We start from the raw sequence: 18,908 nt of genomic DNA on the forward strand, positions 1-18,908 counted from the left end.
TCTCCTACACACACACATAAACACACAAAATCTCATATGAAAAAAAAATCTGAACGATCCATGCACCAGACACTTCAAGGTCACAACGCCTTGACTTCACTGCACAACAAAAAAAAACTTCACCAAACAACAACCAATAAAAAAAGCAATTAATACGTCATAGTGGTGGGGGGAGGCCGAGAATCAGCTGTAAACAACTACTAAGGATAGAGGTAGATTTGTTTGGATGGTGTACAAGTTATTGGAGCAGGCCATGGAGATAATACATCAGAGTCTGTATTTCGCTGCATTTACATCGGTATTTCTCTTATTATTTTATGCAGACGCCCTTTATGGATTATTATTCTATACTATGCATATATTCACAATTTCTTTGCAAGAATAGGTATTCGGTAACATTGAACCACGGTGTTTCGTGAAGTTGTGGTACAGAGAAAGTAAACTTTGCCTTTCAAGTGCCTCTTGCCTTCATATTGGTTGATCCAGTTTGGTCAGATATTGTTTTTCAGAAAAGCCTGAACTTCCCTATAGAGAGCCCAAATACAACGCGTTAGCGGTGATAGGCTGAACCACGAATGAGTTGCTGAATCCACTGTCTTAAAGGACTAGCCTAAATAAGCAACGTCGACGATATCGTCCCTTACGAAGACGTTATCTATGGGATCGACAGTCGCAAAACCAAGCGTCAACATCGACCGCCGACAAGATATGTTCTCTGCCATTCACTGCAGCTTTCTCTGCAAGGTAACTAGTTGATATTGATAATTCATTTTTCAAATCCCGAAATCAACAAATTTCAACCTTTTTGACATATCTTTGGAAGTAAACCGAATTTTTCAATTTTCTGAATAGCATGTTAATAATCCTTAGAATTCGCAACTTTTCTCTAATTCAACCATCTTTATATTTGTAGTTTGCAGTGGACCATGATAGATATTATTATCTTCGATATATTATAAAAAACTTTGAAATAGGTTTTGAGAAGTACCTAAGCGACCAGCCTCAAAGACTTGAATTTCATAAATAGAATTCTATACGAAAGTTATTACACCTCTATTATTCTCGACATTATACCGTGCCAAGAAACTAATCAATCTTAATCTTATCATTTTCGCTATTTCCTCTTCCTGAATGGTTATTCAGTTGGCTTCGATTTCAAAGTTGTTCTATTGTAATGGTTCATCTGCTAATATCAATAATCTTAATGGTCTTAAAATTATTTGTTAGAGACAAAACGTGTTCCTTTCCCGAAGGGGAGGAGAACACGTTCAATTTTTGTACTTCTAACTATTTAATTACATGTTAATTTTGTTAAAATATGTTACAGTTCCAATAAAACCTATCAAACAAGAACAGAAATATGTACATATTTACATTATATTCTCTGTATGAAATGCTTTATTTTATTTATTATGATTTTTTCTGTATAATCCAATAATCCGGCACCCTCTTGTTTTTAATAGTGCCGAATTAGTGAGATTCTCCTGTACTTTCAAAAGTGAACAAGATTTGGTTCGTAATTTTCGATATATAATAGTTTTGAAGATTGAGTAATTCAGGATATTCATCTTTGTTTTCTGAACTATTGAAGTTGTTGAAAAGTAATTTGTTCACCTCCCCATTTTTTCGAAATTTATTCTCGTTGATGAAGTTGTCAATTTTTTTTTGAATATTTTTTGAACTAATGGTTTGTTTGAAGTTAGTTTCGCTGAAATTTGCGGTAAATATTAGGAAGTTGATGACATTTTTTTCAGCAGTTTTAAGTCGAGATACATGATAAATTTGTCAGATAAATTATCTGAGGTTGATGCACTGGACTGATAGTCAAGTCAATATATCACTTTTTCGGGTTTTTGGAAAATATTTCCGTACCATTTATAATATTTTTTGGTCATGATAATTTCCGCCCTGCTATATACAAAATGCATATCTCTAAAAAAGACAACACCAAACAATCAGTCAACAAGTTATATTTCCAAATGTTCCGACAAAGAACAAGTTCAAAAAACCATGACATGAGATGTACCATCTCCAATGGTACATAACTTCAGCTGAAAATATGTATACATTGGCTAGTTATACCATAATGCAATGTTATTCCACATCTGTTAATGGAGTTGCAACAAAAAATGTTGGAAATATCCAACATTTTTTTTTTATTCATAAGGCACCTATTACAATTCTTTATGAATTTGAAGCTACTTGAATAAATCTTCAATTGACAATCCATACGTTACGACTTCACGTTTTCATCAACCTCGAATCTATTAGGTGAATGTTACTGGAGTTTTTTCCCAACACCAAACCGTTATTTTTAACACATCGAAACGTGTTTCAATCACCAAGTGATCGTCTTCAAGAGGAAGATTAAACTGTGTATAAGGTGTTGACAAACGTTTACAAGGTGGAACAATTAAACTAAGTGAATGAAGGAAACCACCAGGGTCTGAATTGCGCAATACGCATTTATTGACACTAAGCAAATTATTTTATCCACATCGAAAGAATCTTGCTTGTATAAATAGGGTTTATTACTCTCTCTCAGTTTTGAACAAACCATGGAATTTTCATCAGTTCGGACTTCCATATCTAATATGATATAAATGGATTTGAAATCCCTGAAAGAATCTGTAAAAAAATACATACAAGCAACAACCAAAAAACAAAAAAAAATTAACTATTAACACCAGCTGAAAAATTGAAAAATAATTACCAAGAAATGAAAGTTAAAAATATAAAATTAAAAGATTCCAAACCAAGTTATTTCACGAAGTTTTGATTGTTAGTTCGGGTGATAACTATGGAAAATGAAGTCGGTGAGGTCAGCGGCTGACTAAACTTATCACCCGAAGACGATTGTGGATACTATCATTCGAAACGTCGTGAAGTAACTCGGTTTGGAATCTTTTAATTTTATATTTTTATTTTTCATTTCTTGTTAATAACTTTTTTAATTTTTCAGCTCGTGTTAATAGTTCATTTTTTTGGTTGTTGCTTTTTAATTTTTTACAGATTCTTTCAGGGATCATATTAGAACTGCACTGCACCACAAAACATTGTCAACCACCTTCAAACAAAACTATGGAAACTTGCAATATTCAACATTACTGAAAAGTTGAATGTGATCATAAAAATACAGACTCCTCATTCAAATTATTGTGAATGTAAAAATTACACATTCAAATGGCGAACGTTTACATATTTCAGTCACGCCCATATGCTTTGAGGCTTGCCGCGATATTTAAGCCTTATGCGTACTGAGGAGAACGTGTGCATAAAATTTGAATATAAATCGCAGTAGGTCTCTAATTATACCACCGATTATAGGTTGGAAGCAGTTATTTGTTATTTGCTTACTTAAAAACATCTGACATAAGGGAAATTGACCTAATGGAAAATGTGGTCGGTGAGGTCAGCGCTGACTAAACTTATCTCAACGGATTCGATATGCAGAGGGGAAGGAAAACCGAGAGACACTGATTATACGAGGAATAATAAAAAAAAGTAGAACGATCAACATACACTGCGTTACGACTTTTCGCGTTGAAATCATATATACAGTGAGTGATGGACGTTTTTGTCTGAAGGAAAAAAACTAAAAAGTAGGAAAAAATCTACGTGCTGATTGATTTCATCATTTCATTGGGTAAAAAGATTTTTTGATATATAGACATTTCAGTTCCACAGTAATAATTACTTCATAACGTTTTTATTGTTGAACTGGTGCAATACTTCAATATTACTAAATGAACAAAAATGAAAAAAACATATTAAAAATTATTCTCACTTAATGAATTGATAGTGGTCAGCATTCGAATGGACTATAACTTTTTATATTATTTTTTATACTTGTTCGAATTACAGTATTTTGAATTCAAAAATTAATTTTTAGCCGCTTGGTACATTTCTAGAATCAATTTTATAATTGTGAACTACTCTAAAATTTTCTCCTCTTTCATTTGACATTGTAGTCAAATGACACACATAACTATCCCTATTGTCTTTGCCGTGGTTGGCTAACAAAGCCAAGGTGTAATTTATTAATTACTCATCTTGAATCTATCCATTCCCGGAAAAAGTTCCAAGTGGTTTTCAAAATTAATGGACCAGGTCAAGATTCAGAATGAAACATTAAAAAAAATATCTATAGTGACTGATACCTATTTTGAATTAAACAAACTGTAATTTCATGTTATCTGTGACAAAATCTCAATGAATTATAAATCAAAAAATATGTCCTACGTATATAAATTCATTTAGCCGCTGGCTGAATAATCCTAACGATTAGGACTCAAATTACTATAAAATCTTAATGATAAGAATTGAAATTACTATAAAAGAATGACATCAAAACACGTGTTGTGGTTTTATAAACTGTCAAGTGGAAATCTCACATTGAAGTGTTGTAATAGATTTTCGTTAAGTATCTGCCAGTTTTATTATATATTTATCAGAGTAGTTCAAAAGAAAGTTTAAGGAAATGAATATTTTGAAGGCAATTGAAGGCAACTAAACCTACGGCAATTGAAAAAAAGTGATGAAAATAAGTCCTAAAATATGAGGTCATATTTACGCGACCCATAGATTGTTCTATCACAATAGGCTACGATAGCCGTGGGTCCGGTTGAAATTAGAGAATATAGATTAAAACTGTTCTGGATCTAGTTCCTTTTAAATTAAGTATGCAGAGAATAGCAGACCTACTATTACAAAAGTTACATTTCTCTCTTTTTGGTGGATTGGGAAGCAGTAGGAAGTGGTAAAGTATGAATTTTGACTATTTGAGTTCGTCTTTATAAATTTGTGGAATCTACAGGTCTGATAAACCTAACTCCTCAACATCAAAGTGCCGCCAAATGAGTGTCTCTTCTTTTAATATTCTACGAGTAAAATGAAAAAAAATTTAAAACGTTAGCGCTGCTGAAGGCTTTGTTACATTCGACACCTGTTTTTATTAACACCGTTCTCTTCTACAGACATATTGAAATGATTGACAATATGTTAATTTCATTATGCTAAAACTTAACCCATTCGTTCTAGTTCAAATAATCGGTCAGACAGAATATCTTCAACTCACATTACAAAACTTAGCGATACATTCTTCGTTAGATCAATAAGTGAAACCGAATGTGTTTTAAGGTTCGGTCAGGCTTTTCATTCAAGACCAAAATAAATATTTATTCGAACCGTCTGTGTTTAGAGATTTTGCTGATTCAATTGCGTCGGAATATAAGACGTGAAAACCATAAAAATGGACTTTATTTACAATGAATATCATTTATTTATGATGTATTGACTACGGAAATTCAATCAATGGTACTGAATATGAGTTTACTTTGCAGAGTCGGTGTTAGGACACCAAATCATAAAAGAAAATAATTCAAAAATCTTCATTGTCGTGAGAATTTATCCAACGCGATATTAGCCTATCGCGTTGCTTCTTGAGATATTCAAACACAGATATCAGCTTTTTGAATCTTAATACATGTTCTTCATAAAATCATAAAGCTGTTATGATTAAGAATAAAGAAGCGTATTCTGCAGCTCCACGTTGTTTAGAAACTGCCAATGACGCTGACCAGGGTAGTTTTGATGACCTAATTTCTACAAGGTATCAATTTTTTTAATCAATCAGCAAATAAGAAAAAGAAAATCTACTACTTAACTAATGTTAAGACATCACTCGTCAGACAGTCGGTGGGTAGGAAAATTATACGTTGCGGTAAACTAGTATTACACACCGAAATATACGCTTATATTTAGTCTTCCTAATTAATTTTTTCCCACAAGTTTGAGTTAATTATTAACAGATAAGCATAGTCTACCTTCGAAAAACGGTGGCTGCACCCTTAGATGTTGCTAAAATTGTAACGCGCACGGAAATCCTGCAGAAATAATAGTAATAACTCTTAAAGTATCAATTCACTTGTTATTATTGTCCAGTGCATACATCTTTAAATTATAGTTACCTAAAAATATGACATTTCAATTCATTCATTCACATTCAACTTTTCAATTATTTTTATTTTTTTACATATTATCGTTATATTTTTCTTCGCCTTCGCTACTTTCAGCCTTCTCATCTTCATCATGAAAATGTTATCCTTCTTTTCTGAACATAGACCACGAAAATCACCACTGCACATGTTCGATATCCCACCCGATCCCTCCAATCCTGAATCTAAAAAAAATGAAATTTATTTCACTGCACAAATATAAATGAAATGAAATTTAGAACATTGGATCGCCAGAAAACCATGAAATGAATATTTCTAATCATCCATGTTCCAACCACAATCAAGAGGTAATAATTTTGTACGCTTTTGTAAGTGAGCGTCATACCAAATTTGAGATGACTATGCTATTCGATGTATGTGCTTTTTCAGTTCTGAGCGACAAGGTGGAAAAGCAGACGCATTGAAATTCTGTAGATTCTGTTAGAACATATCATCTCTGGAACTTATGTTAGTCTTCTCAAACAAATTAGATTTCATCTCTTCGAAGGTATCAAAACATCAACACTTATCACACTGAATCACCACACTGAGCTGTAATGTGATTATCACTTCGAAGGCTATATTACGTTGTTTTTTTGAAAAAAAATTATACTACCTGTGCCCTATACGAATAATTTTTCAAAGACAGGTGTAAGTTGGATTAGTGGTGGCCATATTACCTCCGCCTATCATCATCTTATATGATTCGTAATATTCGTAAATGAGAAGTATAACTTACTTATTTTCATATTAATAACAAGCACGTAGCTTTAGCTTCGTCTACCGACAATTTACCCACCATTTTCCGAAGGCAGACCAGGTTTACTTCTGTTCTGTTCTGGTTTTCCATTAATCAGCTGTCCCCTCCATACGAACGACAACTCTCAGAAGTTGAGAAACTTGGCGAGCTAACGACTAACGAGGTCTTACCTTTTTACGTGTGATTTCTAATACGGTTGCAGAATCATCCCAGCTTCAACCAGATAAATTCTCTCGAGAAAAATATCTGGTCGAGGCAGGAATCGAACCCACCGTCTTCCGATTGTGAGTCGGGCGCACTACCACCGCGGCCAATTCCACAATTAAGAGTTAACTTGAACTACTTGTAGAAAAAAAAAGATTCAATATGTATCTCGAAAAGTGTAGTAATTTAGCGCAAATTGGAATTTTTTAGCACATCGAATACACTCGGCTGCGTCAATCAAGGCTTAACATTCGTTAATCTGAATGCTTTCTTATTTTGTCTTCATATTAACTGACTGATTCAAGTAAAAAAATATTAGTTTATCGAAACAATTTTTAAAACACTTTGTATGGGTGGTAGACGCTTTACTATTTATTACTATTTTCCATTTCTAATCATTGTTGAATATTCTACGAAGTTTCAAGTGTTTAGAGATAAGGTATTTACAACACAATTTTTTGCATATTTTATTTATCTTTTATGAACGTGACAATATTGTAATAAAAGACTGCCAATTTGTTTACCCATCATATCGAAACAACAAATTTGAGAAAAACTGGCTTTCTAGAAATCTGTGTTAATTTTTCGTCTTCACTTCCTCTATTATCACGTAGAGAATCTGTATAGAGGCATCTTGCTTGAGAAGTGGTGCACTTACTTCTTATCTAGTTTATTTCAAATAAGTAGGTACTTCAAAATTAAACTGAAGAGCTATTACACAACCTTTTTCAAACTAGCTCTTAGAACAGTTGAGTATAATAACACTTTGGTATCAATTGAAAGTTTCATATCCCCAACACATTTTCTCAAAAATTGTAACAACTACTAACACCCTGTGTTCAAAATATTTCATATTCACAGTATAATATGTGACGTTCACAAAAAAATATTCTCTAAATATTTTTCTTTCCGGCAACCCATGTGTGACTAAGATTATAAAATAATTGGCCGGCATAGTGGATTTTGAAATAGCCTTGGAACAAACATCTGCTCGATTATTTTTCTGTTGATACAAAGGCTTGAATGAATCTATTAGTAACAGTAAATAAGCTGGTTTGATATTAAACAACCCACACCATCAAAAAGGCGATTGTATCGCACATCTGATAAAAAAACATAATATTTTTTATGCGGATTATCGTGTGAAAAATCTATGTTTGTTTTCGTAATTAGAAGGTGGGAAAATGTGATTGCAGCCACGTGATAAGCAATTTGAATACTTTCAATTAATTACATTAGTTGTTCCTGAAAACCTTCACTTTGCACATTCCTAAATTAAATTTGAGATGAAATTGTAACCACAGTATTTTCAGTGGCCTGAAATTTGTCTGAATTATTTTGACCTTCTATAAGAAGTGAAAATAGTTACTCAAATTTGTTGTGAACGATTAATTTGGTTGTAGAAGACATATATTAATAATGCAGTATGTGAGAATTTAATTTTTGAGTTCCGATAAAGGAATTAATGAATTGGCAAAACATTAGCGGAAGAAAAATAAATTCAAATTATTTTTCACAATAAAAAATGTTTTTTTATCAGTAACTTGTTGATAATTTTCCATATCAAAAAAGATCTGAGAAATTGTACAGCTACTTCACAATTGGAAAAATATAAAATAACTTGCAGTTTTTTCTTGGGTTTGCTTTAATTTTAAACTTCGTCAACTGGTGATGTCAAAAGGCGTTTTGAAATTTGAAATATGTCATATGTCAATGTTATTCATGACTTCTGAAACATACATCCATGTAGTACAAGGTGTTCTCTGATATTAGTCTGTCGTAATTTCATCTTTATCTATATCTTTCTTCAAAACGGGCGCCAAGTACGTTTCACTTCTAACGCTAGTTGCACACACACCGATTTTGGACGGCCGACTTTGTACTGGTCGTCCAAATTCCAATAGTGAATCATATGTGGGAACGGGATCTTGCACACACGCCGACCGGTGATCGTCGCCGGTAAAATACCGGTGAGTAGCCGTCCACTGCCACTGTATCGCCGGCAGTATCGGGAAGTAGTGGCGTACACTCTTGCATACTCACCGGTTTTTTACCATACCAGTCTCGAATGCTCGATGAAATTGTAGTTACTACGCATTAACTTCGTTTTGATAATGCGTGCTAATTAAGACAACAAAGCAACTGATTGATTGACCGATAAAAATCCGGTGAGTGTGCAAGCACCCACTACCAATAAAATATCGGCCGATTTTATACTGGCCGTCCAAAATCGGTGTGTGCAACTAGCGTAACGAGCCGTTTAAAATTTACTTGTCTCCAGATGTTTCTATCACCAACTGATTATCTTCAAGAGGAAGATTAAACAAGAATAAATCTTGTCATTTTGTAATAAGCTATAGAACAATCAACACCATCATTTAAATTTAATTGAAAAGGGAATATTTTTTAGAAAAGCTTACTTTTTGTTAAAAAAGCTTTACGGCTTTATAGTTTTCCATCATCATACAAAAAATGTAGGTAACTTCCGAAAAAATTAAGTTAATTACTTTCTTTCTTCAGAAGTTTCCCACATTTTTATAACTAGTGACCCCTCCCGGCTCCGCACGGGTGCCAATGCTGATACTAAAAGTAACCCACTGATGATGATTGAATTCGAGACTCATGTTCCCTGAGGAGTGAGCTTTGCAGCTTTTCTGCTTTTGTACTGTCAAAATTTTTCATATTTTATCAGCTCGTCATGAAAGTAAAAAATGAAATCATAATTTCCAAATGTGTCCTTCAATCAAAAACTCATTTCAATGTATTCTTCTAAATTTCATACACTGTTTCTCCTCTTTTCGGACGATATTCGTTTTACCGGGAGCAAAAAATTCAATGACGAATATCATAGTATTTTTTCCTGTTTGGTGTTATGAGGCAAATAGCTTCAATAAATTATCGTTATCATTATTACATTCATATTATATTAGGTATACTTTTAATTATATAATATGTATTGTGTCAGATCTAAGGAAGTCACATAAACAGTTTAACTTTTTTGTCGTAGCATTCATCTTGGTTAGTTTACTTTTCATATTTTGTCCAAACAGGATGAGATCATTGAACTGTCAAAAAAAATCAAATCTTATCATATTCGCACATGTAATTTACAAGTTATGGTTAAATTCTACTTCATATTTTAAATTCCGACAGAATATAATGCAAAGAACAGTGCGCGATAAACATATCGAAAATAATCTTTATAATTTTTGTAATGAAGACTGCATGTTCAAGCTTTCTAATGTAATACTTTTTCTGTGGGTGCGCCAACCTGTCTCTGTTCTTCGCTCCCAAATATTAAGCGCTCCATCCTTTTCGATAAATATCAATAAATATTTCCACTCCTACCTAGTTTATGCAAATTTCAATTCACAGTGGGCCATCGTTTGGGTTTACAATTTTTTCTTTTTCGTAATGCGAACCGCTCTTTCTCTTTCGGATATATAGATAGTCAAGTGTGTTGGAGGCTCGAGGGAATCTGTAATGTAAATGGTCATGGAGTGGGAAGACGGTTCATACGTATAAACTAGAATCGAAAAAAGTTGTTGGTTTGTATTGATCAATAACAAAAGGTTATAAAATTATATGCGGTAACTTGTTGTGAATACGAAAATTGGTACCGTTACTAGTGAATCGGGTTTTTGCATTTGAAAATTTCAGGTCCATACTAATTCAAAATCCTTCAATCGTCTTATTTGGAGAACTGGCTTTGATAATATCAAAATCTAGAGTGCTTCGAATTTGAGCAGAAATTTTTGCAGGCACAAAAATAAAATGCAAAATATATTAAGGATACTAGGTTTTATAGAAGTTGATTAGCCAGTTATTCAGGAATATTTTGAGTCTTCTGTAGTCTACTACTACTACTAGTACTACTAGTCTACTTCCGATAGTGCGGCTTAACTGTAGATTATATTGTTTCAGGAGACGGTATCGAAAAGTTGATACCGGTGTGTTATTTTCACTGACTGAAAATATTTTGGAATCTTTTGAGTTTAAGAAGATAAACCAAAATAATCATTCAGGTATGTTTCGAATAGTTGATGGAGAAAATATCTGGAGAAAAACTTACAGAAAGATTTCATTATCCCGAAAGTCTATAACGATCCATGGTCAAACTGCATCTGGACCGTTTCCAAAGAGCCGAAATGGACAAAATATATATTTTAGAAAATGTAGGTGCAATTTCAAGATTTTTGAACTCATTTTCCATCAAAACTAACTTAGCAGAAAACCCAGTTTAAAAAAATGGAGTGGTTCATATGTGATTCAAATTCCGTAAGCGATATAAATTGATTGCTGTTCAGGTTCCATAAGCAAATGGCAGAAATAAGAATACGGTATTACCAGTAATTGTTAACTATGTAGATTTTTGGAGTTACAATTGGTGTAAGTAAAAATATACATGTAGTTGGATAAAAAATAATTTCAACAACGAATAAAGTCACAGGTTTTCGCCTCTCGAATGCTTGTAAGGATACAGTTCAAGATAGGAAGAAATATTATGATAAGAACTCGGACAAGGTGTTGAATATCGAAGATATATTAACTGACTAACGAAAGTCCAAAGTATCAAGGGCCTTCTGTGGTCTCAAGAAAACTTCAAGAAAATATTTAAAGATATGAAAATTAAGACCACCAGTGAAGTGAGTAAAACTACAACTGCACATGTTTCACAATTGAACGGTAAATGATACAAATAATGAAACTGATGAAATTGATTTTCTATGATACAGAAGTAGAAAATAAACACGAAAGTATCTTGGACTCAGATACAGAAAAACCTTTGAAAAAGATAAAAGAATGGATATCGAATCTGCCTGTGGTCAAATCCATTCTACATGCAACTAACTAAAGAAAAGAGCGAAAATGGATGTGATAAGGTCGGCAAGACTATGTTTTAATGTTATGTTTCGTTGTAACGTTATGTTGAATTAAAGTTGAATATTCACTAAAATCGGTAGCTTTCGGAATGAAATACGGGTTTTCTTTTTGAGGTTGATGTTGCTGTTTCTTGAAGTTTTCGCTCAAAAATACCTAATAATGTACTTTGTACAAAGTACATTAATATTTTTGATGATATTCTTATGGGAAATGAAGACGTATTGTTATTCAATACAAGATTGGATTGTTCTGTTGAGAAAATTATGTTATGTATGTGTTACTATATAATAATAAAACAAACTGTCAATAAGTCCGATAGAAGTTACTAATGAAATCTTTAAAAAAAACATACTTTTTTTCCAAGGTATACGACAGAGTCAAAAATTGGGAAATCTGTCACTAGTTTGGATTTTCGAGTTAATTAACGTGAGTTAACTAACTTCAGTAGTGTTCGAGATATCCTTTCAACCATTCAGCATAATATCAGCTCCTATTATTCATAAAACATAAATAAAAACAAATATCTATGTAGTTACATTATTTTATTTGCCGATCAAATTATGATAAGTAAACCGGTATCTTCCAAAATACGAATATTATGAACCCGGGCTTAATATGTATGCTTATACATGTAATTATTTTTTCATTAGATACTACTGAATAAGTAGTATGAACTCGAAAAGTTAATGAGAAAATTAAAATGTATGCAAATGACATTTCCAAGGCCACCTTCATAAACAGATCGTCCAAACTTTGTATTACTGGCATTGAGTACTCACGTTCATAATAGGCTTGAGACGAGCACACTTTTCTTAAAAAATGTGAGTCTAATAATCCCCAGTCTTATCTGTTCTTGAAAAATATGGGGCACATTGAAATTACTGAATTACTTGTTGCTTCAGTAGAGAAACAGCAATACGACTTTTTGGTACATGATTCTAAACGAAAGCCCGTTAATTGTTTTAAGGAAGCAAATATTTAAAAGTAATATTGTAATTGGTTATTAGTACCTATATGTACAAAAAAATTGTGGTACATACATACAGAAAGAAAGAAAATATGTATGTATTTATTAACATTAAAAAATACATAACTCACACCCAGGTTGAAGATCTATTTACTTTTGTGCATCCTTACTTCTTTAATTCCTGATGTGTATCTTTAGTATCTTCAGAAAATATCTTACATTATTTCGAAAATAGTGAAATATATTTGAGAATATACCAATTTGGCACATCGTTGAGTTCATGTGAGATCTTAAATAACAATGATTTCATGGAATTTCTCTAATTCACTTGTAAGAGTTTGATATATGGTGTCATAACCTTGAATGTCGCTATCATTCAAAACAAATTAGACTGAAATATTTGCGAGCAGGCCCATTTTATATTTTATCTAAAAAACCTCATTTGAAATATCTCTTTCCCAAAATGAAAAAAGGTCTAGAAATTTCAATTTGTATATTTTCAAAATTCGAGCATTTTTCGAATCACGAGATTCCGTATTTTTAAATAGTTAACAGATAACAATCGAGTTTAACGTACACACATAATGTTTTCTATTTCTCATTTATTTACATGTTTCAAGCGAGATTAAAAACATTTTAAGTAATTTTTTTATCAGGTGGCAAATTTATTGTATATGATAATGTAAAAATTCACTTAATCGCCACACTTTTACATTGTTATGACATTTTCCTAAAATTATTTCTAGTGCACCGGTTCATATCTATCAAGTCATTTAGAAAGTTAATGTTTAGTTCTGTTTCAGAGAGTACAATAGGTATATTCGAAGAATTCAAAATATAAACGAAAAGTATTGAACATTTTTTAATTTCTCTTACCACCGATTCTTGTTTTCTTTTTCACTAGCGACATTTCACCCCGAACATTAGGTTCACATAGGAATTAACAACGAAGAGTTACCATTCTCGAAGGTCTCGGTGATTAGAAATAATTAGGGTCTAGAATTTGATGTCTATACGAAGAATATATCAGAACTTTCAGATATATTCCTGATAGCTCACACTATTTTCCACAACAGAAAATGACAGGACTTAACTTTCTTGTCCATAGGCTTGTTATTTTCCCCTTGAGTAAGGAAAAATACGATATCGAGAAAAATGTTATTAGGGACATAGTATTCTTCAAATATAGTAGATACTTATCTAATTATCCAATTACATTTAATTCGGAAACGTAAATTCAGGTAAAATCTTCGACTTTACATTAATTCAAAGTTCATTGTTGATGTCGGTGGGGGTAATTACTTGAATTATCCAGCATGCACATGCACAACATTTACCCAGTTAGCGTCGTCAAGAGATGAATTATTGAAAATTCTAGAAATCATTGTTTGTGATTTTTGCGTACAACGTTGGTTGTCGCCGATGGAGGAAGGAAGAAGATCAAGTATAGTGGAAGAAGTAGTGGACACTTTTTGGATCTGTCTATATCAAAGATCAAGATTCACTAAATACTTCGGGAAAAAGTTCATGAGACAATTAGAAAAGAACAATGCGATCCATGTTTTCTTTATTTTATAATGTTGAAGAACTCTGGCAAAAAAACCGTCTGAGATTGTTCGTATTTGTCACTATTAGAGACGGAAAACTTCTGCATCGTCTCAGGTCTCAAGAAATAAGTTTAATGGATACTATAGAACTGAGGACAGTTGTATAATATAGAGGATTTGATCAAATCTTTAGTTGTAAATCAGGAACAATTCAGCTTTGGTTCCGTGCAATGAGCCTGCAATTGATGTTGGCAACAAGCATTGGAACCCAGTAAATGAAAAGAGGTTATTCATGATAATAAATAGATTTCATTTGAATTGAATTGAAACAAAACATTGGAAAATTGGTGATTGATTCAGATGGAAGCAGAATTTTGGAGTGGCTATTCATTTGAATTTTAATTATTTGGAAGTTTCTTCAACGAGCATTCTGTTCTAAATTTGTTATTGCAAAATTATCTAGACTTTCAAATAGTGCATATTGTGTGCATTTTCACATACAGTCGACCATAATAATAATTGATGTAACATTCAACTACATGTCCAAATCTGAATTTCGAACAAGATGACATGTTGTCAAGACAAGATGACAGTGTGTCTCACTTCTCATGGAAGCACCCCCGTATCTTCCGTAATATTCGAGGTGGAACGATGAAACTCTGAGGACTGATGGAAATGCTCAAAATACACCTACCACCTGAATGGGGTTGGCCAAAGTGATATACACTGTCCGCCACTCGCGATGGAAAACCCCATTTTTACGGTAAAACATATTAGGGGGCAAAATAGGCTCAAAATTCCTTCATATTCGTGAACAGGACTACCAGCTTATTACAATTACACTTTTTTTCCTGAAAAAATTTCAGTCCTGAAAAATTCGAATTTGTCTCACTTCTTATGGGAAACACCCCCATATCTTACGTAATATTCGAGGTGGAACGATGAAACTCTCAGGACTGATGGAAATCCTCAAAATGCACCCACCACCTGAATGGGGTTGGCCAAAGTGATATACACTGTCCGCCACTCGCGATGGAACACCCCATTTTTACGGTAAAACATATTAGGGGGCAAAATAGGCTCAAAATTCCTTCAGATTCGTGATCAGGACTACCAACTGTAGAAATTTCAGTCCTGAAAAATCCGAATTTCTTTCACTTCTCATGGAAACATCCCCGTATCTTCCGTAATAATTGAAGTAGATTTTTTTTTGGTTTTGACATCAAAACATGAACGAAATTGTTTACGAGAAACTCGACTTTTGTTCTCACATAAATAATTTATTTTTTATTTTGTTGTCAGGCAAGTTATTCCTTCTCAATAAGAGTGAAAATGGTAATTTTGTAAGAGGAACGGAAACATGTAATCAGTGAGGTTTTGGGATGGTTAATGTTAGTTCATATTCTCATTTTCCCATTATTTAAAAAAAAACAAGGATATTTTGTGGCGAAAAATGTTATGTAGTTCTACTACTTTCAAAATCACATTTTCAATTTAAAAACAAAACAATCAATTTCAAATGATTTAACTGTTGACAATTTTATATTTTCGTGCCTTCTATGAAATGTCCCTCCGATCGAAGACATTTTTTTATGCGCCTTCTATTATTTCCTCCTACTCTTCTCAGTTCTCTAGGTGTGATTTCTCCTCACGCTTGTATAATTCTTGCACGGAGATCTTCCTTATTTGTTGGCCTATCCTTATAAACTTTATTTTTCAAGTTTCCTCATGAATAAAAATCCAGTGGAGTTAAATCTGGGGATCGTGGTGGCCATACTACGAAAGGGCTATTGGGTCATATCCATTTCATAGGTAGATTCCTATTCAACCAAACCCTTGTTATGCCACTATTGTGAACTGGTGAACCATCTAACTGAAAACTCATGCTGTGTCTCACATCCAAAGGTAGTTCTTCCAACACATCGGAAAATGCATTTTCGAGAAAATCAACGAATAGTCTTCCGTTTAAATTTTGATCGATAATATTTTCGTTCAGAATACCACACCACACATTAACTTTCTGAGATATTTGGTCTCTACAATTCACCACCCACCACATTTTGATATGTTGTAGTTCTTGATCTGCTAATTGAAAGTGTCCACAGCCAAAGCTCAGAATTGTACAGTTTTCGAGATGTGAACCTTTGAGTATAGATTTTTTTTTATTTTTTTCAGTTTTTGCTCATCAATCGAGAGCTCTCACTTCTGGTTGGGATAGAATTTGGATGTTCAGCAACCAGAATTAGTTTTACGAATACTCTTCTTCAGTTATAATAGATGCCGCCATCGATAATTTTTCATAGACTGCTTCACACTATCTCGATAATCTCTGAACGTGGTGCTGTGACATTTTCCTCAGATAGGCTCAAAATGGATGAAAGCATCTCACAACATCTGTATCTTTCATACCTGAGAGTACTCTCCAGATAGAATGAAGGGGTTCAGGTATTGGAAGCGAAATATTTTGAGCCGTAATATATTTTACCTAAAAATGGGGTGTTCCATCGCAAGGGCGGACAGTGTATATCACTTTGGCCAACCCCATTCAAGTGGTAGGTGCATTTTGAGCATTTCCATCAGTCCTGAGAGTTTATCGTTCCACCTCGAATATTACGGAAGATACGGGGGTGTTTCCATAAGAAGTTAAACAAATTCGGATTTTTCAGGACTGACATTTTTTCAGGAAAAACGTGTATTCGTAGTAAGTAGTTGGTAGTCCTGATCACGAATCTGAAGTAATTTTGAGCCTATTTTGCCCCCAATATGTTTTACCGTAAAAATGGGGTGTTCCATCATGAGTGGCGGACAGTGTATATCACTTTGGCCAACCCCATTCAGGTGGTAGGTACATTTTGAGCATTTCCATCAGTCCTGAGACTTTCGTCGTTCTACCTCAATATTACGGAAGATACGGGAGTGTTTCCATGAGAAGTGAGACACACTGTATATCCGAAATAATGGGAAGCGATGGATAGCGATATCATCCGTGTATATTTTCGGCAATTAAGTCTATGCCTAGAGTACAATTGTGTGGATAAACTAGAACCCTACCAAATTCATAAAAATAGTTCGGACTATTCTATCCGGATAAGAGCGGTATATGCGATAAGCAACAACCATTCTATTGTGAGCTCTTCACATTTTCATAACAATTCTATTCGTCAACACTTTGTCGAAAGTTTTTAACGACCTTCTGTAGGTACTTTCACCTTCCACAATACGAAAATTGTAATATTCACGTGTAGAAAGGGCAAACTTTTTAGTTCACTCCGATAAGTTAATAAATTCAATGTATTTTCCACAAAAAAATTCTATGTATCAGTAACTTACGGAAGCGCGGAGGTCCACATATTTGTATTATTTGTTTCTTAGAAATTATGAAACGTTTGCCCTTACGACATGTGTATAAAGTTCTCCATTGCCATTACAATTTTGATGTTTTCCATATTGTTAAGGGTGAGAATACCCAAAGAAGGTCGTTGAAAAACTCTGATTTCCTGCACAAAATAATGACTTTCGTTCAATATTTGTCAAAAGATTTTCATAAAATTACAATTTGAATTAAGTTCATTTTAAACCCGCCTCTGTTTCACAGTTCATAGAGCCAAGATTCTCACAAAAAAAAACCTATTCATTCATAATACTATCAATTTACCACTGTTCAAACAACAACCAGCTTTTTTGTATCCGACCAGACGTTGATATCCTTTTCCATTAGTCTCCTCAAAGTGCAACTAATATTTATTCAAATCCAAGGTTGAATTTATCCTTTCTTTCGCCAGTATTCGTGATATGTGTGCTCAATTAGGTTGGGTTCGGACAAATATTTACATTAGTGTACGATAGCACAAGGACCGGTTTCGCTTAGATTGGTGGGAACGTTTGAAATTTTCATTTGGCCTGAAACCGCCATATTTGCTACGTGTGTACCATATAATTAAGTTTTTCGTATGTTTCCAGTTCGGAACGGGCAAGGCTCATATTTTATCAGATATATTATCGTTTTTTTTGTAAAATGGGTCATTTTGTTGATTACTTTCTACCGATTTCGTGGTAACACTTATTCAGTCCCGTTTGTCTACATAGTTAATTTTCACACATGAAAATGATATCAATAAATTGTTGTGGTTAAAGTGAATAATAATTAGTAATACGTATCGCATGCTTTCTTAGGATTATTGATGAATTTGGCCTTTTTGATTTCAACGTTTTATTCGAGAAAATAACTTCAATAACAAAACATAATTTACCATGACATGACATTTCTCGATATTATTTTGTACAATATTACCAACAATATGCTTAGAATATGCATGGTGCGATAACTCGGACCCCTGTCCCATGTAAACTATTTTTGTCAAAAACTCCGCCTCACCCCGCACAAACAATTTTCACTCTTTCAGGACTGTGATAATATGACTTTTTTTGCTATGCTCATTTGTTGCTTCATCTCCTGGAAAATTTACAGGTACGATGGACGACGCGACTATTTGAACATTTCATGTCGTGAACGACACTGGTGGTTGGTTAGAAATTGTACAGTGCATCGA

At 33.4% G+C, this 18,908-nt stretch overlaps 1 protein-coding gene across 2 annotated transcripts in view; it reads left to right on the forward strand.

Moving 5' to 3' along the window:
* Atf3 (Activating transcription factor 3) overlaps positions 1-18,908 on the forward strand; it is a 148,922-nt gene that overhangs the window by 70,806 nt on the left and 59,208 nt on the right. Inside the window, exon 1 of one of the 2 annotated variants that reach the window (XM_023158295.2) lies at positions 550-744. The exons of the other annotated variant lie outside the window; for it this stretch is intronic. The gene's annotated coding sequence lies outside the window, so the exon portion shown is untranslated. Of the gene's footprint in view, positions 1-549; positions 745-18,908 lie in introns of those variants that run through there. 2 annotated transcript variants of the gene reach the window in all.

Source organism: Leptinotarsa decemlineata, unplaced genomic scaffold (assembly GCF_025532065.1).
Source record: "Leptinotarsa decemlineata unplaced genomic scaffold, Ldec_3_MD MMD2_P_RNA_scaffold_6, whole genome shotgun sequence".
Lineage (NCBI taxonomy): Eukaryota > Metazoa > Arthropoda > Insecta > Coleoptera > Chrysomelidae > Leptinotarsa > Leptinotarsa decemlineata.